This window comes from Anomaloglossus baeobatrachus, chromosome 5 (genome assembly GCF_048569485.1).
Source record: "Anomaloglossus baeobatrachus isolate aAnoBae1 chromosome 5, aAnoBae1.hap1, whole genome shotgun sequence".
Classification (NCBI taxonomy): Eukaryota; Metazoa; Chordata; class Amphibia; order Anura; family Aromobatidae; genus Anomaloglossus; species Anomaloglossus baeobatrachus.
In genome coordinates this window covers 286540886-286548385 of record NC_134357.1, presented here as the reverse complement: position 1 = coordinate 286548385, position 7500 = coordinate 286540886, and the positions used below count along the sequence as shown (strand labels likewise).

The window sequence follows — 7500 nt, the reverse complement described above, 5'->3', positions numbered from 1 at the left end:
TACTGACACAGTCAAGGTATTTCTGAAAACTCACTGATTTACCTAATTTGCTAATCGTCACAAGATTGTTCTTTGCCCAACACTAAAAGCTGGCAGCAGTGGGATTTGAACCCACGCCTCCAAAGAGACTGGAGCCTAAATCCAGCGCCTTAGACCGCTCGGCCATGCTACCTGGGTGAAAAACGATAAAATGTCCTTGGAGTAAGGGAAGTATAGCTGATTTTATTTTAAAGTAGTGTATGTGTGCTAACGGGCATATCTCTCTCCAACAGGACAAAGCAATAATTCTGAGAATTGTCTTTTCCTAAACATCAAAATGTACAAGTATCATATGAAAAGATTAAAGGATAAGCTCATTTAAAAGTAAGCAAATCATTAAGCTACATGAGATAAGAATTTGAAAACCTCAGAGGTAGTGGAGGTGGCAGCAGAGGGATTCAAGCCCACACACCCAAAGAGACTGCAGCCTTAATCCAGCACATCTAGACTCCACGACCATGACACTGCAAATGCTTGCTCCATTAAATAGCAAAACTGTTCAGGTATTTCTGAAAACTCACTGATTTACCTAATTTGATCATCATCACAAGATTGTTCTTTGCACAACCCAATCTACTATTAAATTCGACTTTTCATGAACTTCCTGACTGCAAAAGCTGGCAGCAGTGGGATTTGAACCCACGCCTCCAAAGAGACTGGAGCCTTAATCCAGCGCCTTAGACCGCTCGGCCATGCTACCTGGATGACAGCCGTGTCAACTTCCTTGGAGTAAGGCAAGTATAGCTGATTTCATTTTAAAGTAGTGTATGTGTGGTAATGGGCATATCACTCTCCAAAAAGACAAAGCAATAATTCTGAGAATTGTCTTTTCCTAAACATCAAAATATACAAGTATCATATGAAAAGATTAAAGGATAAGCTCAGTAAAAAGTAAGCAAATCATTACGCTACATGAGATAAGAATTTGAAAACCTCCGAGGTAGTAAGAGTGGCACCAGCGGGATTCAAACCCACACACCCAAAGAGACTGCAACCTTAAACCAGCACATCTAGACCCCACGAACCATGTTGCTGCAAATGCTTCCTCGATTCCATACTGACACAGTCAAGGTATTTCTGAAAACTCACTGATTTACCTAATTTGCTAATCGTCACAAGATTGTTCTTTGCCCAACACTAAAAGCTGGCAGCAGTGGGATTTGAACCCACGCCTCCAAAGAGACTGGAGCCTAAATCCAGCGCCTTAGACCGCTCGGCCATGCTACCTGGGTGAAAAGCGATAAAATGTCCTTGGAGTAAGGGAAGTATAGCTGATTTTATTTTAAAGTAGTGTATGTGTGCTAACGGGCATATCTCTCTCCAACAGGACAAAGCAATAATTCTGAGAATTGTCTTTTCCTAAACATCAAAATGTACAAGTATCATATGAAAAGATTAAAGGATAAGCTCATTTAAAAGTAAGCAAATCATTAAGCTACATGAGATAAGAATTTGAAAACCTCAGAGGTAGTGGAGGTGGCAGCAGAGGGATTCAAGCCCACACACCCAAAGAGACTGCAGCCTTAATCCAGCACATCTAGACTCCACGACCATGACACTGCAAATGCTTGCTCCATTAAATAGCAAAACTGTTCAGGTATTTCTGAAAACTCACTGATTTACCTAATTTGATCATCATCACAAGATTGTTCTTTGCACAACCCAATCTACTATTAAATTCGACTTTTCATGAACTTCCTGACTGCAAAAGCTGGCAGCAGTGGGATTTGAACCCACGCCTCCAAAGAGACTGGAGCCTTAATCCAGCGCCTTAGACCGCTCGGCCATGCTACCTGGATGACAGCCGTCTCAACTTCCTTGGAGTAAGGCAAGTATAGCTGATTTCATTTTAAAGTAGTGTATGTGTGGTAATGGGCATATCACTCTCCAAAAAGACAAAGCAATAATTCTGAGAATTGTCTTTTCCTAAACATCAAAATATACAAGTATCATATGAAAAGATTAAAGGATAAGCTCAGTAAAAAGTAAGCAAATCATTACGCTACATGAGATAAGAATTTGAAAACCTCCGAGGTAGTAAGAGTGGCACCAGCGGGATTCAAACCCACACACCCAAAGAGACTGCAACCTTAAACCAGCACATCTAGACCCCACGAACCATGTTGCTGCAAATGCTTCCTCGATTCCATACTGACACAGTCAAGGTATTTCTGAAAACTCACTGATTTACCTAATTTGCTAATCGTCACAAGATTGTTCTTTGCCCAACACTAAAAGCTGGCAGCAGTGGGATTTGAACCCACGCCTCCAAAGAGACTGGAGCCTAAATCCAGCGCCTTAGACCGCTCGGCCATGCTACCTGGGTGAAAAGCGATAAAATGTCCTTGGAGTAAGGGAAGTATAGCTGATTTTATTTTAAAGTAGTGTATGTGTGCTAACGGGCATATCTCTCTCCAACAGGACAAAGCAATAATTCTGAGAATTGTCTTTTCCTAAACATCAAAATGTACAAGTATCATATGAAAAGATTAAAGGATAAGCTCATTTAAAAGTAAGCAAATCATTAAGCTACATGAGATAAGAATTTGAAAACCTCAGAGGTAGTGGAGGTGGCAGCAGAGGGATTCAAGCCCACACACCCAAAGAGACTGCAGCCTTAATCCAGCACATCTAGACTCCACGACCATGACACTGCAAATGCTTGCTCCATTAAATAGCAAAACTGTTCAGGTATTTCTGAAAACTCACTGATTTACCTAATTTGATCATCATCACAAGATTGTTCTTTGCACAACCCAATCTACTATTAAATTCGACTTTTCATGAACTTCCTGACTGCAAAAGCTGGCAGCAGTGGGATTTGAACCCACGCCTCCAAAGAGACTGGAGCCTTAATCCAGCGCCTTAGACCGCTCGGCCATGCTACCTGGATGACAGCCGTGTCAACTTCCTTGGAGTAAGGCAAGTATAGCTGATTTCATTTTAAAGTAGTGTATGTGTGGTAATGGGCATATCACTCTCCAAAAAGACAAAGCAATAATTCTGAGAATTGTCTTTTCCTAAACATCAAAATATACAAGTATCATATGAAAAGATTAAAGGATAAGCTCAGTAAAAAGTAAGCAAATCATTACGCTACATGAGATAAGAATTTGAAAACCTCCGAGGTAGTAAGAGTGGCACCAGCGGGATTCAAACCCACACACCCAAAGAGACTGCAACCTTAAACCAGCACATCTAGACCCCACGAACCATGTTGCTGCAAATGCTTCCTCGATTCCATACTGACACAGTCAAGGTATTTCTGAAAACTCACTGATTTACCTAATTTGCTAATCGTCACAAGATTGTTCTTTGCCCAACACTAAAAGCTGGCAGCAGTGGGATTTGAACCCACGCCTCCAAAGAGACTGGAGCCTAAATCCAGCGCCTTAGACCGCTCGGCCATGCTACCTGGGTGAAAAGCGATAAAATGTCCTTGGAGTAAGGGAAGTATAGCTGATTTTATTTTAAAGTAGTGTATGTGTGCTAACGGGCATATCTCTCTCCAACAGGACAAAGCAATAATTCTGAGAATTGTCTTTTCCTAAACATCAAAATGTACAAGTATCATATGAAAAGATTAAAGGATAAGCTCATTTAAAAGTAAGCAAATCATTAAGCTACATGAGATAAGAATTTGAAAACCTCAGAGGTAGTGGAGGTGGCAGCAGAGGGATTCAAGCCCACACACCCAAAGAGACTGCAGCCTTAATCCAGCACATCTAGACTCCACGACCATGACACTGCAAATGCTTGCTCCATTAAATAGCAAAACTGTTCAGGTATTTCTGAAAACTCACTGATTTACCTAATTTGATCATCATCACAAGATTGTTCTTTGCACAACCCAATCTACTATTAAATTCGACTTTTCATGAACTTCCTGACTGCAAAAGCTGGCAGCAGTGGGATTTGAACCCACGCCTCCAAAGAGACTGGAGCCTTAATCCAGCGCCTTAGACCGCTCGGCCATGCTACCTGGATGACAGCCGTGTCAACTTCCTTGGAGTAAGGCAAGTATAGCTGATTTCATTTTAAAGTAGTGTATGTGTGGTAATGGGCATATCACTCTCCAAAAAGACAAAGCAATAATTCTGAGAATTGTCTTTTCCTAAACATCAAAATATACAAGTATCATATGAAAAGATTAAAGGATAAGCTCAGTAAAAAGTAAGCAAATCATTACGCTACATGAGATAAGAATTTGAAAACCTCCGAGGTAGTAAGAGTGGCACCAGCGGGATTCAAACCCACACACCCAAAGAGACTGCAACCTTAAACCAGCACATCTAGACCCCACGAACCATGTTGCTGCAAATGCTTCCTCGATTCCATACTGACACAGTCAAGGTATTTCTGAAAACTCACTGATTTACCTAATTTGCTAATCGTCACAAGATTGTTCTTTGCCCAACACTAAAAGCTGGCAGCAGTGGGATTTGAACCCACGCCTCCAAAGAGACTGGAGCCTAAATCCAGCGCCTTAGACCGCTCGGCCATGCTACCTGGGTGAAAAGCGATAAAATGTCCTTGGAGTAAGGGAAGTATAGCTGATTTTATTTTAAAGTAGTGTATGTGTGCTAACGGGCATATCTCTCTCCAACAGGACAAAGCAATAATTCTGAGAATTGTCTTTTCCTAAACATCAAAATGTACAAGTATCATATGAAAAGATTAAAGGATAAGCTCATTTAAAAGTAAGCAAATCATTAAGCTACATGAGATAAGAATTTGAAAACCTCAGAGGTAGTGGAGGTGGCAGCAGAGGGATTCAAGCCCACACACCCAAAGAGACTGCAGCCTTAATCCAGCACATCTAGACTCCACGACCATGACACTGCAAATGCTTGCTCCATTAAATAGCAAAACTGTTCAGGTATTTCTGAAAACTCACTGATTTACCTAATTTGATCATCATCACAAGATTGTTCTTTGCACAACCCAATCTACTATTAAATTCGACTTTTCATGAACTTCCTGACTGCAAAAGCTGGCAGCAGTGGGATTTGAACCCACGCCTCCAAAGAGACTGGAGCCTTAATCCAGCGCCTTAGACCGCTCGGCCATGCTACCTGGATGACAGCCGTGTCAACTTCCTTGGAGTAAGGCAAGTATAGCTGATTTCATTTTAAAGTAGTGTATGTGTGGTAATGGGCATATCACTCTCCAAAAAGACAAAGCAATAATTCTGAGAATTGTCTTTTCCTAAACATCAAAATATACAAGTATCATATGAAAAGATTAAAGGATAAGCTCAGTAAAAAGTAAGCAAATCATTACGCTACATGAGATAAGAATTTGAAAACCTCCGAGGTAGTAAGAGTGGCACCAGCGGGATTCAAACCCACACACCCAAAGAGACTGCAACCTTAAACCAGCACATCTAGACCCCACGAACCATGTTGCTGCAAATGCTTCCTCGATTCCATACTGACACAGTCAAGGTATTTCTGAAAACTCACTGATTTACCTAATTTGCTAATCGTCACAAGATTGTTCTTTGCCCAACACTAAAAGCTGGCAGCAGTGGGATTTGAACCCACGCCTCCAAAGAGACTGGAGCCTAAATCCAGCGCCTTAGACCGCTCGGCCATGCTACCTGGGTGAAAAGCGATAAAATGTCCTTGGAGTAAGGGAAGTATAGCTGATTTTATTTTAAAGTAGTGTATGTGTGCTAACGGGCATATCTCTCTCCAACAGGACAAAGCAATAATTCTGAGAATTGTCTTTTCCTAAACATCAAAATGTACAAGTATCATATGAAAAGATTAAAGGATAAGCTCATTTAAAAGTAAGCAAATCATTAAGCTACATGAGATAAGAATTTGAAAACCTCAGAGGTAGTGGAGGTGGCAGCAGAGGGATTCAAGCCCACACACCCAAAGAGACTGCAGCCTTAATCCAGCACATCTAGACTCCACGACCATGACACTGCAAATGCTTGCTCCATTAAATAGCAAAACTGTTCAGGTATTTCTGAAAACTCACTGATTTACCTAATTTGATCATCATCACAAGATTGTTCTTTGCACAACCCAATCTACTATTAAATTCGACTTTTCATGAACTTCCTGACTGCAAAAGCTGGCAGCAGTGGGATTTGAACCCACGCCTCCAAAGAGACTGGAGCCTTAATCCAGCGCCTTAGACCGCTCGGCCATGCTACCTGGATGACAGCCGTGTCAACTTCCTTGGAGTAAGGCAAGTATAGCTGATTTCATTTTAAAGTAGTGTATGTGTGGTAATGGGCATATCACTCTCCAAAAAGACAAAGCAATAATTCTGAGAATTGTCTTTTCCTAAACATCAAAATATACAAGTATCATATGAAAAGATTAAAGGATAAGCTCAGTAAAAAGTAAGCAAATCATTACGCTACATGAGATAAGAATTTGAAAACCTCCGAGGTAGTAAGAGTGGCACCAGCGGGATTCAAACCCACACACCCAAAGAGACTGCAACCTTAAACCAGCACATCTAGACCCCACGAACCATGTTGCTGCAAATGCTTCCTCGATTCCATACTGACACAGTCAAGGTATTTCTGAAAACTCACTGATTTACCTAATTTGCTAATCGTCACAAGATTGTTCTTTGCCCAACACTAAAAGCTGGCAGCAGTGGGATTTGAACCCACGCCTCCAAAGAGACTGGAGCCTAAATCCAGCGCCTTAGACCGCTCGGCCATGCTACCTGGGTGAAAAGCGATAAAATGTCCTTGGAGTAAGGGAAGTATAGCTGATTTTATTTTAAAGTAGTGTATGTGTGCTAACGGGCATATCTCTCTCCAACAGGACAAAGCAATAATTCTGAGAATTGTCTTTTCCTAAACATCAAAATGTACAAGTATCATATGAAAAGATTAAAGTTTAAGCTCATTTAAAAGTAAGCAAATCATTAAGCTACATGAGATAAGAATTTGAAAACCTCAGAGGTAGTGGAGGTGGCAGCAGAGGGATTCAAGCCCACACACCCAAAGAGACTGCAGCCTTAATCCAGCACATCTAGACTCCACGACCATGACACTGCAAATGCTTGCTCCATTAAATAGCAAAACTGTTCAGGTATTTCTGAAAACTCACTGATTTACCTAATTTGATCATCATCACAAAATTGTTCTTTGCACAACCCAATCTACTATTAAATTCGACTTTTCATGAACTTCCTGACTGCAAAAGCTGGCAGCAGTGGGATTTGAACCCACGCCTCCAAAGAGACTGGAGCCTTAATCCAGCGCCTTAGACCGCTCGGCCATGCTACCTGGATGACAGCCGTGTCAACTTCCTTGGAGTAAGGCAAGTATAGCTGATTTCATTTTAAAGTAGTGTATGTGTGGTAATGGGCATATCACTCTCCAAAAAGACAAAGCAATAATTCTGAGAATTGTCTTTTCCTAAACATCAAAATATACAAGTATCATATGAAAAGATTAAAGGATAAGCTCAGTAAAAAGTAAGC

General features: G+C 41.1%; 14 non-coding genes across 14 annotated transcripts; all 14 read right to left on the bottom strand.

Annotated features, from left to right (window-relative positions):
* Positions 1-90: 90 nt before the first annotated feature.
* On the bottom strand, positions 91-172 carry TRNAL-UAG (transfer RNA leucine (anticodon UAG)). Its single transcript has one exon. It is a non-coding gene; the product is annotated as a tRNA-Leu (tRNA).
* Positions 173-657: 485 nt separating this feature from the next.
* On the bottom strand, positions 658-739 carry TRNAL-AAG (transfer RNA leucine (anticodon AAG)). The gene has a single exon. It is a non-coding gene; the product is annotated as a tRNA-Leu (tRNA).
* Positions 740-1184: 445 nt separating this feature from the next.
* TRNAL-UAG (transfer RNA leucine (anticodon UAG)) lies at positions 1185-1266 on the bottom strand. The gene has a single exon. It is a non-coding gene; the product is annotated as a tRNA-Leu (tRNA).
* A 485-nt stretch (positions 1267-1751) lies between these two features.
* Positions 1752-1833, bottom strand: TRNAL-AAG (transfer RNA leucine (anticodon AAG)). Its single transcript has one exon. It is a non-coding gene; the product is annotated as a tRNA-Leu (tRNA).
* Positions 1834-2278: 445 nt separating this feature from the next.
* TRNAL-UAG (transfer RNA leucine (anticodon UAG)) lies at positions 2279-2360 on the bottom strand. The gene has a single exon. It is a non-coding gene; the product is annotated as a tRNA-Leu (tRNA).
* Positions 2361-2845: 485 nt separating this feature from the next.
* Positions 2846-2927, bottom strand: TRNAL-AAG (transfer RNA leucine (anticodon AAG)). The gene has a single exon. It is a non-coding gene; the product is annotated as a tRNA-Leu (tRNA).
* Positions 2928-3372: 445 nt separating this feature from the next.
* TRNAL-UAG (transfer RNA leucine (anticodon UAG)) lies at positions 3373-3454 on the bottom strand. Its single transcript has one exon. It is a non-coding gene; the product is annotated as a tRNA-Leu (tRNA).
* A 485-nt stretch (positions 3455-3939) lies between these two features.
* TRNAL-AAG (transfer RNA leucine (anticodon AAG)) lies at positions 3940-4021 on the bottom strand. Its single transcript has one exon. It is a non-coding gene; the product is annotated as a tRNA-Leu (tRNA).
* Positions 4022-4466: 445 nt separating this feature from the next.
* Positions 4467-4548, bottom strand: TRNAL-UAG (transfer RNA leucine (anticodon UAG)). The gene has a single exon. It is a non-coding gene; the product is annotated as a tRNA-Leu (tRNA).
* A 485-nt stretch (positions 4549-5033) lies between these two features.
* TRNAL-AAG (transfer RNA leucine (anticodon AAG)) lies at positions 5034-5115 on the bottom strand. The gene has a single exon. It is a non-coding gene; the product is annotated as a tRNA-Leu (tRNA).
* Positions 5116-5560: 445 nt separating this feature from the next.
* On the bottom strand, positions 5561-5642 carry TRNAL-UAG (transfer RNA leucine (anticodon UAG)). The gene has a single exon. It is a non-coding gene; the product is annotated as a tRNA-Leu (tRNA).
* A 485-nt stretch (positions 5643-6127) lies between these two features.
* Positions 6128-6209, bottom strand: TRNAL-AAG (transfer RNA leucine (anticodon AAG)). Its single transcript has one exon. It is a non-coding gene; the product is annotated as a tRNA-Leu (tRNA).
* Positions 6210-6654: 445 nt separating this feature from the next.
* TRNAL-UAG (transfer RNA leucine (anticodon UAG)) lies at positions 6655-6736 on the bottom strand. The gene has a single exon. It is a non-coding gene; the product is annotated as a tRNA-Leu (tRNA).
* A 485-nt stretch (positions 6737-7221) lies between these two features.
* On the bottom strand, positions 7222-7303 carry TRNAL-AAG (transfer RNA leucine (anticodon AAG)). The gene has a single exon. It is a non-coding gene; the product is annotated as a tRNA-Leu (tRNA).
* Between the last annotated feature and the right edge of the window lie 197 nt (positions 7304-7500).